Source organism: Neopsephotus bourkii, unplaced genomic scaffold (genome assembly GCF_033783945.1).
Source record: "Neopsephotus bourkii isolate Nb327-2 ecotype Australia unplaced genomic scaffold, CSIRO-AGI_Nbou_v1 NB_1768, whole genome shotgun sequence".
NCBI classification, from domain to species: Eukaryota; Metazoa; Chordata; class Aves; order Psittaciformes; family Psittacidae; genus Neopsephotus; species Neopsephotus bourkii.
This window is the reverse complement of record NW_026902242.1, coordinates 2097613-2121023: the sequence shown is the minus strand read 5'-3', so window position 1 is coordinate 2121023 and position 23411 is coordinate 2097613. Positions and strand designations below refer to the sequence as shown.

Here is a 23411-nt window from a genome sequence, read left to right as displayed (position 1 = left end):
TATTTCCTTACTATTGCCTTTTATGTGAGCAGCTTTTCTTTAATGAAACTGAAGTGTTTGTGTATCTTAAAAGTATATTTCTGACATTCAAATTCTGTATCTCTAGATTTCAGGCATGTGGTAAACAGCCCTATTTGCCGACCTTATAGTTTAAACTTAAACACCTGCATAAGACACTACTATGAGACCTTATATATGTAAACAGGTTGCATAGTACTGGAGTGCAGTGTTGAATGACCTAACGAAACATCAAGCAGAATGATGTGATTTGTATTGAGCTACTAAATTTCAGAGCCCGTGAACACAGAATTCACTGCTTATCACTGTGGTGTTGATTTTTCTTCCTGTACAGACTTCTAACACAACCAAGGTGACTACTGAATTGTGTCCAGGTGCTCAGCGTACTTTTGCTTTTTATGAAGGAGAAAGCCTGTACTGTAAGTACATCTTTATCTTGCAGTTAGCCTATGTCTTTGTCTTTCTCTGGCTGGTGGACTTTGCAATTGGAATGGGTCAGTGGACCCTTGTTGATGCCTTTGCCTCCTGTTACCGGGTCTCTTGAAAACCAGCTGATGTGCCACTATGGCCGCTCTTCACTGGGACAAGCGATATCGTGAGACTGTGGGGCTGGATGTGAGCCCTGTCACATACCCAGCAAGTGCACATTTTACATGTAGGGAAGCCATACTGCAGATGCCACGGCTCCCACACCCAGCACTCCCTGCAGCACGCACATGCACACACACACATATGCACACACATGGTCTCAGGTGTCATGGGCCCAACTGGGCTGAAAAGCATTTATTAATATAATAAATAAGTGTATGATTTATAATGGTAATATAGATATATTACATAAGCATTTCTATTATTATAATAGGTAACAATTTTAATTATGTATATTTATATAATATATATCTTTATATAACCTTGCTTACATGTTCATGTGAAACTTTGAGCCTTGAGACTTTTGTTTGCGTTTCATGATTATTTTTTACGAGGGCACATTTCATTAAGGAACCAACCCTAACCAGTCTGTGATTCTGTGATTTTGTCAATACCTTTAGCACTGGATGCAATTCTTAAATGATGGGCAAAATGAACCATAGGTTCCTTCAAGTGCCATATATGTTGGTAAGGGTAAGACTGGAAAAGTAAATGGTGTTTTCTTTGCCACTGTCAGGAAACATGACCAAATTCAGGCTTCTCTTCAACCTGCAACAACCACTGCATCATCAGGACCTGCATATGCATCTTGTTCCAGTGCTAACTAGTGCAGTTAGTTAGTAACTAATGCTTATGTCATAGCTGTAGAAGATCCATCATGCCTCAAACCTCGAATGGTGGCAGATGTGGGCATATATGTAAGAGCACCAAGTTTTTACAGTGATGCCTGTAACTGTCTTCTCTCTGGCTTTTTAATTTTACTGAAAACTAACCTAGATCCATTCTGGCCTAGTTTTAGTTGTCAGTGAAGTCACTCTTTCTAGTTGTCTTCATATTTTCTCAATAGCCTTTGATCTGTAAGGACCAGTACCAGCAGCTGTGGCTATCAGCTGCTATGTTTCTAGTGTCTTTGCTGCTGCAGACTCTAACCAGGAAAATACTGAAAACCTCATTATAACCTTAATGACATGATATGATGTGACTTCTTCTTTAGATGGTGCCATATCTTGAATGCAGACATCTGCTGCCAGTGAATACACCCACTTGTACTGGATGTGAGTCACCAATAGCTCCACATCTGCAGCCCCAAACCAACATCTGCATAAAGGTAATTGAGAATAAATCTAACAAAAGAGCAATTTATCTCCTGGCATGCATGTTTCTAACAGAGGACTTTTTTAAAAATAGTGTGATCCAGCTTGGGTTTCTCTAATTACATTGTGACAGCTTTAAGGGTTAGTAGGATTCAAACCACCTTGACTAGAAATAAGCATTAAAGGTAAACCACGTAAGCTCAGGAAGGCATCTTGAAGAGCACAGGAGGTAGCAGTATGAAAGACAGGACACATGGACTTGTGTTCAGTAGGGACATATTCTGTGATTCTATCATTTATGGCATTAGTATTACTGGGCATTTTAAGTTTATTAAATACATCCTCATTACCCTGCTTCCCTCCGTTGATTGTAAGTGCTTAGCATAGATGGGCTGGCAGGACTGGAGCAGTGGGGAGATGCCCAAAATGCTCAAGCACAGAATCAGTCAGTGATCCAAAAGTACTGGTGGGCTTAACTGGACAAAACCTACCCTCCAGAATACTCCCTACCCAAGGGTGTGGGGACTCAGGTAGGGGCCATCCTCAACCCTTCCAGTCAGGGGAAAGGGTGTGAGAAAGAGCAAACTGATACTGCATGTCCACAATTGGTAAATTATAGACACTGCCCCAAATTGTGTGTTTTATGGCAGTCGTGATGCAGGTGCAAAGGCAGTCCTGAATGATTTGGTGGCAACCATCAAAATAGCAGACTCAGTTAACATCTTGGGCATGACGTGCTGTTGTATGGAATACCTCTTAGGCTGGTTTGGGTCAGGTGTCCTGTCTCTGCTTCCTTCCGGCTTCCCCTCCTCCCTGGCAGAGGAAAAGACTCAGAAAGTCCATGGTCAGACTAAAAATTACTAAGCAGTAAATAAAAACATGGGTGTTATCAGCAGTGTTCCCAGGCTGAAAGTCAAAACCACAGCACTGCACCAGCTACTAAAAAGAAGAAAAATGACTGCTACTGCTGAACCCAGGACAAGGTGGGAGAGAAACAACTGACAGCAATGCGGGTGGCACCCTTGCAAAGTTCACTATCTGCAGAAGAGGCCCAGCACCAGCTTTCTACCCCGCCTCTTTAGTTGTGGGAACAGAGGCCAAACATTCATGCTCTACTCACCCTGCTGCAGGACAGCTGAGAGCAAGAGCCAGAGAGGCTGGACTCAAACGGACTTTGAGGTGGGAAAGTGAGGAGCGACAGCAATGCAGGTGGCACTGTTGCAAAGCTCACTGTCTGCAGAAGAGGCCCAGCACCATCTTTCTGTCCTGCCTCTTCGGCTGTGGGAGCAGAGGCCAAACATTCGTGCTCTACTCACTCTGCTGCAGGCCACCCAAACTAACACCTATGTTCCCTAACTGCCACCTATGATACCCAACCTAACACGTATTGTTCCCTAAGTACAACTTATGATACCCAGCCTACCACCTATGGTTCCCAAAGTGCCACCTCTGATACCCAGCCTAACACCTACGGTTCCTTAAGTACCACTTATGATACCTAACTTAACACCTGCAGTTCCCAAGATAACACTGAGACTACCCAACCTAACACCTATGATATCCAACCTAAGGCCAACTCAAGTGCCACCAACACTACCTAATGTGCCACCTATGCTACCAGGCCTGTCTCCTACAATATTTGAAGTGCCACGTACACTACCCACCCTGACACCTACTCTACCCAGCCTAACACCCATAGTACCCAAAGTGTCACCTACAGCATCCAACCTAACATCTATACTACCCAAAGTGCCACCAACAGCATCCAGCCTAACACCTATGATTTCCAATCTAACGCCACCTCAAGTGCCACCTACTCCACTCAGCCTGACACCTACTATACTCAATATACTATCTATGATATCCAACCTAACACTTAACACCTAGTACTGAAAGTGCCACCTATGAGAACCAATCTAATGCCTATGCTACCTCAAGTGCCACCTACACTACGCATCCTAACACCTACTGTTCCCAAAGTGCCACCTGTAGACCTGACCTAATACCAATAGCTCGCAAAGTGCCACCAGCAGTATCCAACCTGACACCTATAATACCTAGTGACACTGACACTACCAAACCTAACATCTTTATTACACAAGCTAACACCTACACTAGCCAAACTGCCACCTACTCTTCCTCAATTGCCATCTAAACCACTCAGCCTGACACCTGCAATACCCAACTTGACAACTATGTCACTTGACACCTATGCTTCCCAACCTGCCACTGCCTGCGCCCTTTAACTACTGCCTGTATCCTTCCCGATAGGACAACCTGCAAATACCCTACACTGTGTCCCCAGAGTGTATCCTTACCTGCATGGGGCCACTCCTTGGGCCTGCATTCCAATGATGTCCTGTCTGTCTCTTCACCATTTGCTACTCATCCCTAAACACCCAAGGTGACTGCCACCAAGAAGTGCCAAGCAGTGCCCTCCTGCATGGACCAATGCAGGTCTCCTTGTCATCCTCTGATGTATCCTCACAGCTCAGAGCTTGTGCCATCTGGCACCTTGTTGGGTTGGCACTGCTAAATAAAACCCACACCCTTCCATCACTGGCCACTCCTCCTCTTCTTCCTCCTCCTCCTCCTCTTCTTCTTCTTCCTCCTTCTCTTCTCCTTCTTCCTCCTCTTTATGACACCTTGCTGCAAAAAGAAACCAGGACACCTACCGTAGAGGATGATGCTGGTATTGGTGTTGCCCAGTTTGTTTGTGGCCACACACTGGTGTAGCTGCCATAGTCCTCCTCTGAGACAGGCGGCCCTTGCTCTCAATCTGCACACCCTTCAGCCCATGGGTAACCTGCAGGGTTCAAAGACACATGATGATGCTTAGAGTGCAACATGCTGTGCTCCCTGCCCTTCCCACCAGGCCAGTCCCACACATTCCCAGTCCTGACTCCCCACAACCCTCCAAGACAAGCCCTGACACACTCGCCATTCCCTAACCCATGTCCCCACATGACCTACGTGGTTCACATCAACCCTGCCAGGCACTGCCATTGTCTCTGAGAGAAACAAAACACAGACCCAGCACAATGCGTTAACCAACTCTTCCTCCACACAAGGCCCTTGATCACCTTGGCTCTCAAGCCACGTCCTCACTGAACCACTGAAACTCTGCCACTCTAATGGGGAGGAGAATTATAGAAGTGTAATACCCACAGGCTGAGATAAGAAGACTGTAATAACTACTGCATAATCACAGAACCATAGCACCAACCAGGTTGGAAAAGACCTTTAACATCAGCAAGTCCAACCACTCCCCAGCACTCTCCGTTGATCCACAAGCCAGCTCCCTAAATGAAAATGTCCAAATCCTGCTCATAAGCCTAATGTCTTAGACATAAAGCTGGTGCTGGGCATCAGCTACATGTGGTGCTGTCCACAACAGTGCCACCGACATGGCAATCCACCCTTGCTTCGCCATGTAAAACTCTATCTGTGTATGCCCTTGCAAGCTAGCACTCACAGATGCTCCATAAACCAGAACCATAAGTGAGAAGCTCCAGACTCTGTACTGAAACATAATGTGTATGGACAAACACATGTAGCTGGTCAGGTTCGACACAGGGCACCCTCCAGAATGGTGCCCCCGATATGGATATCCTCACTTACTTACACACCTAAAACTCTATCTGTGTAAAGCCTCACTGAAAAGCACTCTCTGGTGAATCATAACCCAGCTCCCTAAACACAAACATCCTGAATCTCCTCCTAAGGACAGAAAAAGGAGCTGTGCATTTCCTCTAAATGGTAGCCTTCGGAATACTCCCAACAATATGGGTATCCTCACTTATACACCTAAAAGTCCATCTCTGTAAAGCCTCACTGGACAGCACTCTCCGCTGACCCAGAAAACAGCTCCCTAGGTGACAATATCCACATCCTGCCCCTAAGCCTAATGCGTTAGGACATAAAGCTGGTGCTGGGCATCAGCTACACGTGGTGCTCTCCGCAACAGTGCCACCAACGCAGCAATCCACCCTTGCTTACCCATGTAAATCTCCATCTGTGTATAACCTTGCAGGGCAGCGCTCTCAGACACCCCATAAATGAGTTCCGTAAGTGTGAATGCCCAGACACTGTGCCTAAACCTAATGTGTTAGGATAAACACAAATAACTGGTCAGGTTCTACATAGGGTGCCCTCCAGAATGGTGGCACTAATACAGATATCCTCACTTACTTATACACCTAAACCTCCATCTGTGTAAAGCTTCTGCGTTCAACAGAGCACACAAGACCAAATTTGGGGGTCCAGAGCTCCCTAAATGGTCAGTCAGTGGAAGCTTTTTAATGCTCTTCTACACTTCCCACACTGAAAGACTATGGAGAGGAAATCAAGCGCTGAGATTTTAAAAACCTCTAATAAGAGACTCTTGCCAAAACTCTTGCCAGTTAGTTCTTCCACCTCCTTTCTCCCTTCCCATGTTAATGCTTTCCACTACAAGAAGGGTTCTCACCCACTGCGGAAACTCAACTTACACCCTTTCCTTCAATTGCCTCAGTTGCCATGTGAGCACATGTGTCTCCCCCTGCAGGTAATCGCTCCATCCATTTGCCTTCTCTCAACTCAGCCTCCAACTGATCAGGACAAAACGCATCTTACCAAGGCAACCCTTAGAACCTGCAGTGGCCTCTCCTCTGCATGTCCAGTTTAGAGATAAACCATTGCAAGGCAGACCGGGGATTTCTGGACATCACTCGCAAATCCCAGTACAAAGCTTGACCATAACAAACAGATTAACTGCTAGGGAAGGGAAGGTAGATAGGGGCCATGCTTCAAATCACCACCTTGCCAGCCAATATTTAGAAATGCTTTTCCCAGGCCAGCAGAAACCTGTCTTTTGATCAAAGGGAGCAATGACGCTTCCTTAATAACAGACTAAGAATTCAAAGTCACTAAGCACCTATCTCACTTGCTTCAGCTCATGCAACTACGTGACTACTTGTTTCTCGTTTTCTTTCCATCACAAGCATTCAAGTCCCAGTGAACATTAACAAATTCCTTTTTCCAGGTAAATTTGAGTCTGATCTAAACATAGGTATTTTCTACAGAAAGACATGCTTCAGATTCCTCATCTGTATCTATATACAAAGCTAGCCCCAAATTTCTCAGTTGCTTCTGGGTAATACAAGATGGCCAACTTGGAACTAAAGCAATTTTACAGGTTGTGTATGATGTACAAAAGCATATAGATATTGCTTACCATCATATGATCCAGTTCCTGGTATGCAGGTACAAGATGGAAGGCATCCCAGCAGTCTTCACTGGATTTCCCCTAGTCTGGCTCTGAATGACCTCATGCAGACAACAGCAGCAACAAGGCTGAGAAAAAATGAACAAGAATTGACATTAGCCCAGCAAAAGCAGTACTAGAATGCTCCAAGCCTATTTGCTAATAATACAATCCAGCAGCATCAAAGCTCTTTGAAACATCAGGGAATGCCAAAAAGATGCAACCACTTTGGAGAATGCGCTGGAACCCTGAAAAATGGCTTTTGACTTTTCTGTTTCCCCCCATTTTCCTTTGAACCCTTTGCTTACCATCCATGCAGGAATGGTGTCGCCAGCACACTCTTTGCTGCAGCACAGAACAGCCAATGCCTGTGTAGCTGACTCAAACCTGAGGCCAAGAAGGACTATTTGGTGCTTACTGGTGCTAGCTGCCTTCCAAAGAAACATAGGGAGGAATTAAATGAAAACAGCAAACTGGAAACCACAGAGAAGCAGGGGAAAATTGCTGTTCTTCCTGGTTTACAGGTAGGGAAACAGAGGCACAGACAGCTGAAATCTGTTCAGAGAAGCTCTAAGGGGAGAGGTGGAGAACTTGTAGGCTTTACAAGGACACAATCTGAATCTGCCTCTAATCTAAAGGCCTCACTTTGCTGCCTAAAACCCCATCTGCACACCGCCTCTCTGGCACCTGCTCTTGAGCTTCCCAGAACACAGTGCACAGAGCATGAGTGTCTAGCCCCTGCTCCCACAGCTGAGGAACCAGGACAGAAAGCTGCCGTTAACCATCACCTACACAGGCTTGCTCATCATATTGGTGGCACTGTTCCGGGTGCCTCCATGTGTAGGTGATGCCCACCGCCAGCTTTCTGTAGCAGCGCCTCAGCTGCAGAAGCAAGAGATGTACTCTTGTGTTGCATGTGCTGTGATTGAGGATACTCAAGAGCACTCAACACAAGGGCAGTAAAAGACTCCCAAAGACAGTAAAGCATGGCTTGACTGCTGTGTTGGTGGAACTGCTCATGAGATCCCCAGCTGGAGACAATGGGCAACAACCACCAGGCATGCTTCTCCCTTCACCAAGCTACTGACATTTAAAACATGACTCCTGCTTCCACCTCCTTGTCACTGCTCTACTTTGGGTCTCCCAGCAGGAAATATTTCAGCTAATAATCTAATGCATAACACAAGTAATAAAAAGCAACCTCAAAACTCTGCTTCCAGAAAAGGAAACATTCAGAGATCAGTAACAAAAGAAGCAAAATAGACCAATAAGCAACCTTAGGAAACCTCAACACCTCGTATAAGTACAACCCCTTGGAAAAGAAAAGCTTACAGAAACCCTTGATAATGAACACACTAGGAAATCTTGACTCATCCTGAAACTCTTCACTCAGCTGATTCCATTGCAGCAAACATCAAAACACAACAGCACAAAACACCACAAGACTCCAAAGCTACTAAAGACAAAACCAACCCCAAAGAACTCACCCTGCTGAAGCCCAGGAGCTGAATGAGCTCCTCCCTCCAGCACTGTGCCTTTGTACCCCAGCCAGCACCCACAACCCCTCCCTCAATGCCCTGGGGCAGGGGTGGGGCAAACACCACCTGGGATAGAAGAGGTAGGATGAGCAGTGCTTTACTTCTGGGCTGATGTCTGTAGCCCAGAAGGGGTCCCAGAGAGAAAAGGGCTCTTCCATAGAGCAAACCCCAGTGTGCTTTCTCTAGGAGTACATCCCCACTCCAAGATACCAGAGAGTGGGCACCAGAAAGACTGTGCGCAGATGGAGGTTTAGGTGGCCAAGCGAGGGCAGGAGCTCTGTGTATGTAGGTGATGTCTGCGAGAGAAACCCTTTGTGGCTTGCAAAACCAGAAAAACCACCCCAAGGAGCACTCCCTGGAGAATGGACAGTGGGGGGGGACCAACTATTTCGCAGCCCGTTGCCTCTGCGGCACCGACAAAGTGAGCGTGTGCTGCCACCATCTGTCCAAACGTCGGTACTGAAGGTGGTGGGGATGAGGGGGCAGAGCGGCTCCAGGCGCCGCTCGCTGCTGCCATCATGTGTCGCAATCTCGGTACTGATGGGTGGGGGGAGCCGCGCTGTGGCCCTGGGCACCGCCCGCTGCTCCATTCTCTGTCGAAAATTGGGCATTGAAGTGGGTGGTGATGGGGGAAAAGCGGCTGGGGGTCGCCTTCCGGCGCTACTCTGTGTCCAAAACGCGGCACTCCACGTGTGCAGAGGTACGGACCAGGAGACGATCGGTGCTGCCATCATGTGGCCGATAGTCGATACTGCACGCGGTGTAGAAAGACGGCTGCACGTGCGGCGTTGAGCCAATCAGAGCGGCGGGAGGGCCAGCTACGAGTGATTGACAGGCCTCTCGGCCAATGGCGGCCCCGGGGTGCCTGAAGGTGCCGCACTGCGTCTCCTCCACCTGCAGTACCGAGTTTCGGCCACAGGATGACCAGTTGGTGGCCTTTTATGATGAGGCCACAGAACTGTTGGACAGCGGTAGAGCAGTTGATGTCATCTACCTGGACTTGTGTAAAGCGTTCGACACTGTCCCACACAACATCCTTGTCTCTAAACTGGAGAGACATCGATTTGATGGATGGACCGCTCGGTGGACAAAGAACTGGCTGGATGGCCGCACACAAAGAGTTGTGGTCAGTGGCTCAATGTCCAGCTGGAGACCAGTAACAAGTGGTGTCCTTCAGGGATCGGTGTTGGGACTGGTCCTGTTTAACATCTTCGTTGCTGACATGGAGAGTGGGATTGAGTGCGCCCTCAGCAAGTTTGCCGATGACACCAAGCTGTGTGGTTCGGTTGATACGCTGGAGGGAAGGAATGCCATCCAGAGGGACCTTGACACGCTTGTGAGGTGGGCTGGTGCCAACCTCATGAAGTTTAACCATGCCAAGTGCAAGGTCCTGCACCTGGGTCAGAGCAATCCCAGGCACAGCTACAGGTTGGGCAGAGAAGAGATTCAGAGCAGCCCTGTGGAGAGGGACTTGGGGGTGCTGGTGATGAGAAAATGAACATGAGCCGGCTTCAGTGTGCGCTTGCAGCCCAGAAAGCCAACCATATCCTGGGCTGCATCAAAAGGAGCGTCACAAGCAGGTCGAAGGAGGTGATCCTGCCCCTTTATTCTGCTCTTGTGAGACCTCACTTGGAGTATTGTGTACAGTTCTGGTGCCCTCAACATAAAAAGGACATGGATCTGTTGGAACAAGTCCAGAGGAGGCCACGAGGATGATCAGGGGACTGGAGCACCTCCCATATGAAGACAGGCTGAGAAAGTTGGGGCTGTTCAGCCTGGAGAAGGCTGCGTGGAGACCTCATAGCAGCTTTCCAGCATCTGAAGGGGGCCTATAGGGATGCTCAGGAGGGACTCTTCATTAGGGACTGTAATGGTAGGACAAAGGGTAATGGGTTCAAACTTAAACAGGGGAAGTTTAGATTGGATATAAGGAGGAAATTCTTTCCTGTTAGGGTGGTGAGGCACTGGAATGGGTTGCCCAAGGAGGTTGTGAATGCTCCATCCCTGGCAGTGTTCGCCAGGTGGCAGATGTTCGCCTGGCAGATGTTCACCAGGTTGGACGAGGCCTTGGGTGACATGGTTTAGAGCGAGGTGTCTCTGCCCATGGCAGGGGGGTTGGAACTTGATGATCTTAAGGTTCTTTCCAACCCTAACTATTCTATGATTCTATGATGGTAGCAGCTAGCGTTGCCCTGAGCCACTCCTTTGCCCCCATTCCATCTCCACCACCTGCAGTACAGAGTTTTGGACGCATGACAGCAACAGTGAGACGTGCCCTGCCCTGTTCACTTTTATCATTTTGTATTTGCTTTGTAGGCATTTATAATCACATTCTTTGCTTTTGCTTTTATTCTCTTTATGCATTTTTATCTATTTGCTTTTTCAATCATGTTTTTTCTTCAGCTGTCCTTGCTTTTTAGTCTGTTTTAGTAACTTTTTTTTAAGCATCCCATACCTAAAATAAGAAATGGGCAAAAATGGTTTAGAGAAGGAAAAAAATGGTTTAAAACACATTACAAATGGTCAAAAATGGGATAGAAATGGCCCAAAATGGATTAAAACAGGTAAGAAGTGGGTAAAAATGGGATAGAAATCAGCAAAAATGGCTTAAAATGGGTTAGAAGTGGGCAAACATGGGACAGAAATGGCCATAAATTGTTCGGAAATAGCCACAAAAGAAAAAGCTTTAAATGGGTTAGAAATAGCCAAAAATAGATTTAAAAAGGTAAGAAATGGGCAGAATTGGTTAGAAATGAAAAAAAAAAATGGTTTAGAAATGGCCAAAATGGCTTAAAAACAAGTTACAATTGGACATTAAAGGGTTACAAATGGCGAAGTGGCATAAATTGGGTTAGAAGTGGCCAAAAATGGCTTAAAACTGGTGACAAATGGGTAAAAATGGATTAGAAAAAGTGGCTTAAACAGAGTTAAAAATGGGCCACAATGAGGTGGAAATTGGAAAGAAAAAAAAAAAAAAGGCTTTAAACGAGTTAGAAGTGGCCAAAAAAAGGGTTAGAAATGGCAAAAAGAGTTTAGAAATAGCAAGTAAAAGCATAAAACAGTTTCAAAGTGGGCATAAATGTGTTAGAAATAGCAAAAAAAAAAAAAAGGTTAAAATGGGTTAGAATATTTCAAAAGTGGGGTGCAAGTGGCCAAAACCAGTTTAGAAATACAAGAAAAAAAATAAAATGGGCTAGAAATGGGAAAAATGTGTTAAAAAAAAGCCAAAATGGGTTAGAAATTACCAAGAATGGCTTAAAATGGGTTAGAAATGGTCAAAAATTGGTTAGAAGCGGCAAAAAATGGCAAAGAATGGGTTAGAAGTGGCCAGAAATGGTTTAGAAATGGCCAAAAATGGCTTAAAAATGGGAAAAGGTTTAAAACAGGTTAAAAATAGCCAAAAAATGGCTTAAACTGGTAAAAAATGGGCAAAAATGGGACAGAAATGGCCATAAATGGCTCCTTCTTTCCCTCCTTCCTTCCCTCCTTTTTCCCCCGCCTTCTTCCCTCCCTGTTTTCCTCCCTCCCTCCTTCCTTTTTTCCTTCCCTCCCTCCTTTCCCTCCTTCCTCCTTTCCCTCCCTCCTTCCTTCCTTCAGAATGAGAGGGAATACAACAGCAGAGGTTCTGAGACAATCTAATGGAAGAGAATGTAAGAATACAATTGAATATAGGGAAGAAAATAGAAGGGAAGAGAATCTAAGAGATTACTAGAGAAGAGCATCTAAGGGAAAAGAATATCAGGGAACGTAAGAGATCTAATAGAATCTAAGAATATAAGATTAGAGAACTGAAGAGCATCTAAGAAGAGATTATAGGGGGAGAGAATATCACTTAATAGAAGAGAATCTAAGATTAGAAAAGTAGAGAAGAGAATCTCTCTTTTTTTCTCTAAGAGAAAAAAATTGAATAGCATACAGGAAAAGGGAAGAGAAATTTAGAGAATCTAAGGAAAGGAAATAGAAGAGACTGTAAGTGTACAAAGCAAACAAAATAGACGAGAAGGGAATCTAAGAGAAGAATATGTAAGCAAATATAGAAGAGAGACAGGAATAAGTGAAAACACTGTATAGTATAAAACAATAGGGGAAAATAAGAAAATATAAGACTATAAAAGAAGGGAAGAGAATATAAAAGAGGGAAGAGACTCTAAGAGCATAAGAGAAGGGAAAAGAATATAAGAGAAAGTAATATATGAAAGGAGACTATAAGAGAATCTAAGATAAGGGAAGAGAACGTAAGAGAATTTAAAAGAAAAGAGAACGGAATATAAGAATATTAGAGGACATAAGGGAAGGGAAGAGACTATAAGACACTAAGAGAATATAGGACAATAGGCTAAGAGAGTGAAGAGAAGGGAATATAAGAAAATGCAAAAGGACAGAAGAGAAGGGAGTAGAAGACAACAGAGATTAGGAAAGACTAAGAGAATATATGCAAAGGGAATATAAAAGAATCTAAGAAAACAGAACCAGAAGGGAAGGGAAGAGACTATAAGAAAATGGAAGAGACTAAGAGAATATAGGAGAACAGAAAAGAGTACAAGAGACAGGAAGGGAAGAGAGACATACGGGAAGGGAAGAGACTATAAGAGAGTATTAGAGAAGACAAGACAAAAGAAATGTGCTCCTGGACTGATAACATCTTTATTTTTTTCAGTCTGTCATGGAGCTTCAAACCTTTGCAGCAGTCATCAAGCTGTGAGAGGCAGCTGCACAAAGGGAATCCTTTCTCTAAGGAGAGCAGCTGAGTAGTGATCTGTTATAGCCACCCATCAATGTCAGCTGTGCAGCGACACTAATGCCACCAACAGAGCAGATAAGCTCTGGCAGCAGCCACCGAGCAGCAGGGGATGCTGTTGTGTGCACAGAATGCAGAGGCAAATTCCCAAAGTGCTTGCTGGGTGTGCACTAAGTAGCAATTACAGGAGTTTTCCATTCACATCCCCTGCGGCCTTACCTCTTCCTCCCATGCCACTTTGCCATGCTTCACCGCAGCATCCAAGGACTTTGTCCCCCTATATGGCTGGGTTCATCAGTACACTGCATGCTGGGCAGCATGCATCACCTGCAGGGCTCTGTGATCACCAGGGTGCGGTAAAGGCAGCAGTAGACAGGGGTCCCTTGGAAATGTGCTGTCTGCCTGCAGGCACCACTCTGTTACAATATCTTCTTGAAACCAGGGGCTAAATACATCTCTCTGTCCCTGCGAGTGGTGCCCAGGGCTGACAGGAAAGCGAACCTGTGGAATAGGCTGTGTATGTTCTGGTCTGTAAGCCCCCCATCAGCTATGGTACAGCTGAAGTCTTGTCACTGTAAAATGTTTAGCAGATAATACTCTCTGGTGAACTAGAAACCTGCACTAATGCTGCATGCCTGGCAGGCTAGGAAAGGTAGATACATTTGGGGTTATGCACATGAAAGCCCTACGTCCTGCTGTGGTTCAAGTGTTCCAAGAAATGTGCACAGCCTGTTGGCCAAGGAAGGTCAGTGAGCATTGTCCAGTGAGCTATCAGGCACTGGGAAGTAATTCAAACAAAAACCCCAAAACCGTTGCCAGAGGAGCTGCTGCAGGGCTGCACAGCAGATGAGCATTTCAACTCACTACTGCAGGCTCCTCAGTCAAAAGGGGATGGGTATGAACCACGCCACTGGTGGCAGAGGAAGCTCAACCCTAGGGAAATGCATTGAAGAGAGGCAGGAGTGCTTCCTTGACCAGCGTCACTGCTCTCACAGCCACCAGCAAATGGACATTTCAGGACACGTCACTGGTCAGGTACCAGGAGCACTGCTTAGAAGGGCTCAGGGTGCCTGCACATCACACCACAGCTGGTGAGGAGGAATATTCACTCTCTCCAAGTGCAGTGAGTGAGCAGGCAATTGCTCCCGGCTATTTGCTGACCTGGTTATTTGAGCTCTGCAAGGCAGTGCCTCTCCCCGGCTGTGGTGAGAAACAGAGAGGGCTGGAGCTGGTGTATTTTCAAAGGTTCATTCCCATACTGGCCACATTAGACATGTTCTGTACACCTAAGGCTTGTCCCAGCCTTTGCTAGTTCTCCCTATTGTCTGTTGTGGTTGATTCTTGTATCTTCTGGGCTCTTAATTTCCTCCTTGTGTCCAAATCACAGAGCTGCTGCAGGTATTGGCTGTAGCACATTCCCTCACCTCTGAAGAGGTCTCCTGGCATGATTCCTGCAGCAGCATCGTTTTCAAAGTTAGCCAAGAGCTACAGATGCACAAGATGCTGCAGCACTGTCCTATGGTTTGCTTGCTCAGGATGCTTTTGAGCCCCAGGAACCCCCACCCATGGAGCCATGTTCCCCTTGCACGAAAAACCAAAGACATCTCAGACCTCCCAGGTCTTTTCCGTTCATGAACAACTGCACCTGGAATATACTCCTGCATTAACTCCACCAAAACAGGAGGGCAAACAGCAGTACTGACCTTAGAGCCAGGGTGATCAATTCACTCACTAGACCAGACACAGCTCACCTGTTTATTACACATAGCTGCTGATCACATTTTCTGCCATGGCATTGGTGAGCCTGGAACTGGGGCAGAAGCTGTAACACTTCTGAGACACAGACCCCTGACTCTGGTTCTTGCTGCAGACCACTAAATGCTACCACCAAGGACATCATTCAGTGGCAGCGAAAACTAGTAAGAGATGTACTAATGATTGCTCTGACAACTAACGAGAAACAATGTGGAGACAGCTCAGGAATGAAGAAGGGGACAGCTGTCCTTTCAATGCATAACTCCAAAAGCATTCTGAGCTGCAAGGATGCTGGCTGCCTTCTCCTGAGCACCACTATAAGGGGAAGGGATAAGAGCTGGGTTTAGGCATCCCTTTTCCATTATCACCTGGTTGTAACAGTACTCACATAACTCCTAGCTGCAGGATCCGAGTCTGGCCCAAAACAGAGGCTCAAGCATTTTCCCCTGCTGTTGAGATTGCTCTGGAATCTCAAAAGGCCCCAACTCTGCTCTACTTCACAGCTGCACAGAAAGTGTCAAACCACTAGACCGAAACCAGACCTCAACTCAAATCCAAACAAGGGGAATGGAGGAGGAAGGAAACACAAACTGGGGTTAAATGAAAGGGAGGGAGGAAAGAAACAGGAGTGAGGCGAACTAAACATGAGTGTCAGTTCTGGTGCTTTTTTAAATGCATTCAGCTCCACTGAAATAGCTAGAGTATTCATGTTCTTACTCTGGTCACTTCCATGGGGGCAGGATAAGAAGCAGGGACTTATTTAAACAAGAAATGTCCTTTTTTTCAGTGGAATTCCCATTTAGCTGCAGAGGGCTCATAAGAACAATTCTCAGTCATGGTGATGCTGCAAGGGCTGGAGCAGCTCTGCTCTGGAGCCAGGCTGAGAGAGCTGGGCTGGTTCAGCCTGGAGAAGAGAAGGCTCCTTCAGGGGATACCTTAGAGCAGCTCCAGTGCCTGAAGGTTCTACAGGAAACCTGGAGAGGGGCTTTGGACAAGGGCCTGTAGGGACAGGACAAGGGGAATGGCTTTAACCTGCCAGAACAGGGGAGACTGAGATTAGATATTAGGAAGAAATTCTTCCCTGTGAGGGTGCTGAGGCGCTGGCACAGGGTGCCCAGAGAAGCTGTGGCTGCCCCATCCCTGGCAGTGTTCAAGGCCAGGTTGGACACAGGGGCTTGGAGCAACCTGCTCTAGTGGAAGGTGTCCCTGCCTGTGGCAGGCGTTGGAACTGGATGAGCTTTAAGGTCCCTTCCAACCCAAACCACTTCATATCACAACATTTTTCCATCCCGGGTGATAGGCAGGAAGGTGCCAAGTCCTCAGCTCCCCATCCCTCTCTGGGGATGGGCACTCACTGCAGGGGCAGCTCTCCAGCTCACAGGGCAATTCTCCTTTTGGAGACAGCCTCCTGGAAGGATGCAGCCATTTCATCCTGTTTGAGGGCAACACTCCTCCATGTGCTATCATTGCAACCAGCCACAAACTTCCCCTTTGTTGGGAGAAGAGAGGGAAACCAATGTGTTTGATTCCTGGAAAAGCTTTGGTGTGTAATGAGAAACATCCTGCACACAGAAAAAAATAATCAAGTAGTTTTGGGAAGGCCTGGCAAACTGCTGAACCTTGAGAAGAGCTTCACAAAAACTGTACTTTCCTGTTATTGTCCATCATTTGGGCTATATAGGCTGAGATACCAGGAACATTGGAGCTCCTGGAGATAAAGACTGTGAAAGTAGTATTTTATCCTGGCTGCTCTCCTCAGCCAAAACCACTGCAGCAAGCTGGGTTAATGCGTGGATTCACATGCTGCTAGCACCAATGCAGCCTCTGCTGCTGCACCTTTCTCTGCACAACACTCACCCCAGCTCTAAACCTGGCTTCCACCCACATTTGCCTAGGAGCTCTTGTGCCTCTCAACACTCCGTCATGTGGCCTAGGTCTGAGGGTGCACTGAAGATGCTGCTCAAATGCTAGAAACACCAGATGAAGGGACAACACTTACAAGGAATGCTCTTTAAGTAATACTTAAAAGTAGTGCTCTGACCACTGTTAATTTTCTTGCAATGCACAAATAAGCACACTGGGGCAAGCTCTCATTAGATTTCAGTATGACAGAGCAGAGTCTCAGTGTTTGTCATAAGTGATTCCCTTTAACAGTAAAAACACAACATTACTTTTACTGTTAAGCAGGTATCCTGCTTGTATAGGTTTACTAGATTATTTTCCATGCTAGATAAAATAACCAACTGGAACAGTCAATAATGAGTAGTAAGCTCCAGGTCTGTCACCTACATCAACTGCAGCTGCATAATCTCTCTACATTTTTCTTTATACAGCAGTCATGATTTTGGCAGAATAATGTAATTTAAAATATTTAGACATTTTTTAGCCAAATGCTCCTCTATGATTCTATGATACAACATTAGATATAATGACCTACCTTCTTTTGCTAGACAAAGCTCCAGGGTAATGGATATTTTGTAATATCAGAATTAGCAGTGAAATTCAGAACACTCTTTAGCCAGGCCCTGAAATATTTAACATAAAATAAGATACAACCTCCCTTACCTCAACTTCCAGACAATAACCCAGAAAGAACTGCTTCAGGGAAGCTTACTCTTGTGTAGAGATAACAGATAGCAAAAAAGCATCTGAAGAAAATAACATCATTTTTCAAATCCTTTTCTCTATTTTTCTCCCCCAACCACATTTTCTTACTGCTTTCTGTTGCTGGGTTTCTTTTTTATAGAGAGCAATGATTTATGAGAGAACTCCTGACTTTCAACGAGGTGTAGCCACTGCTGAGATCAGGGAATAAACCTGGGCTCAATTAGGCAAGGAGTAACCCTCTTTTTCTCCACACACACCCGTTAAAATGAACACAATATATTTGAAAGTATTTTTCTTGTATGAAAAACCAACACAATCAGCAGAAGGAAATGAGGGGAATCTACAAAAATGAATAAACAAAGTTATCAGAGGCAGAAAATGAACACTTTTCCACCTACAAATACTAGTCTAGTAACTGTATGTGCTATAGTATTAGTAAAACAGTTCAGAAATGAGTTGATGATTAAACTGAAGCTGACTGAAGTTTCTCAATCTATTTTCACCTTCCACTTGTGCTGCTGCAATCATACACACTTGCTCTACGGTTAGAGAGCTGAGAGCACCATGTCCAGGAACATTTCCTCTCTTAGTTGTGAGCAGTGTTTGATTCATAACCCAGACCTTCTTTAAAGAGTCGGCCTCTGTCTCATTTCTATTTGTGTCAGTTCAAATCCTACTGCTGCAATAGGAAGTAAAAGAATTCTCTGGACTCCACCTCCAGAAGGCAGAGTCTTAGACGCCTGAAGCACACCTCCTCCGACCCTGAGACACATTCGTTAATTCTGGGTGCCTCAGAGGGTTAGACAACATCTAAACCAGCCCAGCAGTGGTGGATGGTTACACACAGCAGGACCTGTCTCCTCCAGCTGAAACGAAGAAGTTCTGTGGAGGCAGAGGAAGAGAAAGGGACGGTATCCCTCAGCCGTGGGGTGTCTAGAGGTTTGCACAGGGACAGGGGAATTGGCTTCAGGTCCCACAGATCTGACAAGAGTCTCAGAATCCAGACCCAGACAGTAAGAGATTATGCTTATGCTGCAGGCTGTCCTGTTCCAGTTGGATTGTTTTAAATATGCTGCCCTTGTAAAAGCAAGCAGTGAAGCACTTGTGAAAACCACAAGTGATGACATTTGTGATGGTTTGTTCCACAGCCTCAGGTCAACATCCAAGAAAATTCAGGGAGCTGAATGTAAACAGGTCTACAAAAGATGCACAGCATTTTTACTGTTCTGGGGCCCTCAAGGAGGGGGCTTACACAGACTGAGAGAGAAAAATGCACCTCCTTATCTTCATCAGGACTTAGTTATTGCCTTCTGCTTCCCCATTGTGAAGGCTGAACACACAGGAAGTAGACAGCTAGTAACACATGCGTTTTTCACTCTCATCACTACTGCAACTGCATTATGGCCCCTTTCACATACACTAGCAGCCTTGCAGAAAAAGTACAAAGAGAATCCTGCTTACTTCTATGAGCAACACGTGTAGAGGAGATTTACCAAGGCAGAAACTGTAGCAAGACAGCAACTGAATCTCCTGAATATTAACAGATGTCAAGTTTAAAGGGCACTTACTAAATGCTAACCATGTTTGCCTCAGCTGCAGGTACACTCTGAAGTCTCTCTGGAATCCAGTACCAGAAACAGTGAGGTCAGACCCAGGTATTCCTTCAATATGGTCATAACAATGCCACATGCCTGTTAAAAAACAATCAAGATCAAATGAGTGTTTCTGAAGAGTGCAAAGACAAGGTTGGGGTTGTTTTAAACCCTGACAAGTGAAGAGTTTTGCCCTCAGCACATCAGGTAAGTGAAACCCAAACACGCATTACTGCGAGACTATCCAGCTATAACATCACATCTACAGACAAGCAAGATCAGTACAAGTGAATGCAGACTAAGCACACCGTGATTAAATAGCTCAGGTTGCTACGTCTGGTGCTAAGTATCAGCACAGCTGGATTCTTACTAAATTTCACTGCCGTTTAAGCCCTTCTCACTTAACTGTGTTTAAACCTAGGCACTAGTTCTCCCAACTACTGCATCTAATTTATATAATCACTTACTTTCCATGCCCAAAATTAAGCAATACATAACTCAGCACATAACTCATTAAGCACATAACTCAGGAGCAGACCTTGAGAGGACTGTTAACACCAGGCTTGCAGAACTGCTTGACTATCTTTGTACAACCTATGAAACTAAGCTGCTGCAAAATGCTGCTGTAGTTGAACAGTAAGTTGGGTTACCACGTGTCTGCCAGAGAGTTCTGAAATCAAATCCTAAAAGGACATAAATAAAGGAAGAAGAGGAAGGAGCCTGCTGGACACCTGCACAGACAACACACAGCCAGGAGCCTGTCCACAGAGCACCAGGCCAGTCTAGAAACAAGAGACTTCCCCAGAAACAAGTCCTGGAACATTTCCAGTTCACCCTCAAATAACCTCCTGTGACACTACACTCATTTTCAGCCGCACACAGTGACCAGTTAGGTCAGACATATTCTGTCCTGTAGGGTGCTGGACGCATAGGCTGCGCACTGGGCCATCCACAGCTGTCTCATACATTAAAAACACTAGGATTCAAAGGGCATTTGTAAAGCTTTAATGAGAGAAACTCCGTTTAATCTTTACATGGCATAATTTTTAGATGGCATAATTTTTAGATGGCATAAAATTCCATGAGCAAACCTTAGCCCAACTGCTCCCACATCTAAGGCCTTCAGCTCCGATGCCAGGGCAAATCAGCAGCAGAGCAAATAGATTCTGCCTGTTCTCAACAGACTGAGGCTTGAATTCATTCAGCATAAACAGCGAAGCCCTAAAGCCACCCAGTCGGGTAACTCGATGGGTCTCCTGCTACAAGCACCTTGCAATACATATCGAGATCTGGATCAGCTCCCTCACAACGCTGTCTCTGCATCTAGAACACGAAGCATTTACGAAGAAACCTGATGACGTTACTGGAGCAAGGCAGGTGTCCAAACCGGGGGAAAACAGGAGAGCAGCAACTGAAATCCTCGCTGACAGTCTCAACAGAACGGCTGTGTGGAGCTGGTCTCCCCCAGGGCACAACACAGCAAGGTCTATTTGCAGAACAAAAGGAGGGCAATAAGCCCTGCCCCTGCTGCTGCTGCAGACCTCACTCATTTCATGGAGAGAGAATTTCAGTCTCCAGATCTTTCAGCATCTTAAAGCTATAGTGAACAGTCTCATTTCCAAACTAACTGCAAGTTTAGAGCAGAGAAACAGGGAATTCCTTGGCTACTTTCTAAACGGGTATTTCCATCTTCGCCCCTTTCCCTACCAATGGGGGTACAGTGTGAATTAAGGACCTCCGGGTAAGCTCCCCCCCAGTTTCTTTACTCCCTCCCGTACCGAGCACGACGTGCTGTGGCACGTATGTAATCCGCCTCTGGCTAGCTCAGGTCCGGTGTCCCGTCTCCTCTGCTCCCTCCCGGCTTCTTGTGCCCCTCCTCACCGGCAGAGCACGAGGGACCGAGCAACCACTGAAACATCGGTGCGTTACCGGCGTTATTCTCAGAGGAAAGGCGAAACTTAGCGCTGCACCAGATCCTAGGAAGAGAATTAACTCTGCTGCGGTTGAAACCAGGGCAAAGGCAGAGAGACAAGCATAGTGGCAGGACGCAGGATGCCGGGCCAGGAGCCTCGGAGGTGCTTGAGATTCATCAAGGGAAATGAAGACAGAATCAAGCGCACTGGGGGCTCCTGACCCGGCTCGGCCCCGGCACACCGCGACCCTGACGCGCCGGGCGCTGTGAGGCTTCCCGCGCCGGGCGGCCAGCGTGCTGGAGACACCCCCCTGCGCCAGCCCAAGGGACGGGCGGGCGGGTGGGTTCGCTCGCCTACTCCGATAACCCCGGAACCCCGGGCAGGCTCGGATCTCACCTGCTGCCGCCGCTGCCGGGACCCGCACCCGGACCCTGCCCGCCGCCATGCTGCTCCCGGGCGCTGCGCATGCGCGGAGGGGCCGGAGCCGGTGTGCGAGCAGCGGGCTGCGGCCATGAGCACCTCCCCCGCCTACAAACGTGGAGCGGCGGCAGCAGCCACCGCTGCTCACCGGGAGTCAGCAGCCGCTACGCGGCACCGGTCACTTCCGGGTCAGCAGCGGGGACACCGGGAGCGCCACGGCTCATGCGAGGAGCCCGGTCTGCAGTACCCCACTCTGGACACAGGATGGCAGCAGCCACCGACACCAGGAGCCGCACCACGCCCCCTCCCCTCCCCGCTATACCAAGTTTTGCGGGGGTATCCTCTCCCAGCATCCCCGCTCTCCCCAACCGTGCCCATCGAGGGGTTCCCGCCCATGGACGGGTTCTCGCTGTCCGATGTTTTTTTGTCTCTCAGTATTTCCTACAGGATTGACCTGTAGCATTTCTGATGCTATGCGCTTGACAGGAGGCAGTTTCCAAAATGTAAAAGCAAAGTTACTCAGTTCCTGCTGATAAACTCGTAAATGCTGGAGAGAGCACAAGGGAACCCTCGTGTGCAATCAGGAGGTGAAGGGCAACACATCGATTTCTGCCTGAATCTAGAGATGTAGAAGTCCAGTAAGAGGCACACAGGAGAAACAGTCACTACATACAAGCAGTGTGCAGCAGCTCATGGGAGGCCTCTTGATTACCACTGAAACTATGGACAGAGTAATGACTGTTAACTGTTTGTACCTATGGATTTCAAGACAATTGTAATATGTTTGAAAGAGTAGTTAAAGGTACTGAAAAATGCAATTTGATTTCCAGTTGTCAGCAGCTTGTTTTGCAGCTTCCCGAATACAGGGCATGGGCTGTTAGGTTCAGAGTGATTGCACACAGTGCTGCATCTCATGCTGTATGCATGAGAGTAAAACCATCACCCTCAAGTGATGTCAAGGGGCAGGCACCCGTTGGAGGGCGAGAACCTGTCAGGAGGTGGGAACCCATCAAAGGTTGGAAACCTGTGGGGGGGTGGAACCCATCGATGGAGAGGAACCCATAGCAGGGTGGTTACCCATCCGAGCGGGTAGCCATCAATGGTCTAGAACGCACTGAGGTGGGATGGGAGCTGTCGAGGGTCTAGAACCCATGGTGGGGGGCAGGTAGTTGTCGAGGGTCTATAAGCCATTGGAGGGGGGGTGATCCTCGAGGGTCTAGAAGCCATCAGGGATGGGGGGACATGGACCCGGTACCTGTCGAGGGTCTAAAAGCCATCAGGGAGGCGTGGGTAGCCATCAAAGGTCTAGAATGTGTTGGGGGGGGGGGGCAGAAGTCGATGGTCTAGAAGCCATTGGGGGGGGGGGGCAGTAGCCATTGATGGTCTAGAACCCTCAGTTTGCAAGCAAACTGCTGGCAAGTTCATCCCGATTTGGAGGTTACAATAATGCAAACCATTTAGCTTTTCCTGTCTTCATGACTTGCCCATGTGCCCGAATTCAGCCAAGTCTTTCAAAACTCTGCAAACTTCAGTCTGAATTTTGAATCTGAAATGAGTGATCTTTAGCACTTGATGGAAAAAGGCTAAAGAAGCTCATGTTCTTCTCATCTGACAAGTAAACCTAGTAGGGTTGCACTAAATGGTGTCCCTTCAGATTGGCCTATGTAGGGTGAGTGCCTGTGACTGTAAAGCCTGCAGAAAGGAACAATTCCAGTAGCCTGTGATCCTGTTTGCTCTGCAAATAAATCCCCAGGCCCCAGAGGAGTTACAGGTGATGTTACCAACAGCTTCCTGAGCGTGCCCTCTTGAGGCTTTCACCCTTGTAGGTTTTCTTAGATGATGC

At 46.8% G+C, this 23411-nt stretch overlaps 1 protein-coding gene and 1 long non-coding RNA gene across 9 annotated transcripts in view; both read right to left on the bottom strand.

Moving 5' to 3' along the window:
• Positions 1-23411, bottom strand: part of LOC133225979 (collagen alpha-1(XI) chain) — a 462534-nt gene that overhangs the window by 326161 nt on the left and 112962 nt on the right. The window lies entirely within an intron of this gene.
• On the bottom strand, positions 3103-21574 carry LOC133226000 (uncharacterized). Its single transcript, XR_009729346.1, has 3 exons — positions 21545-21574; positions 6976-7094; positions 3103-4566 (listed from the first exon to the last, which is right to left on the bottom strand). It is a non-coding gene; the product is annotated as an uncharacterized LOC133226000 (long non-coding RNA).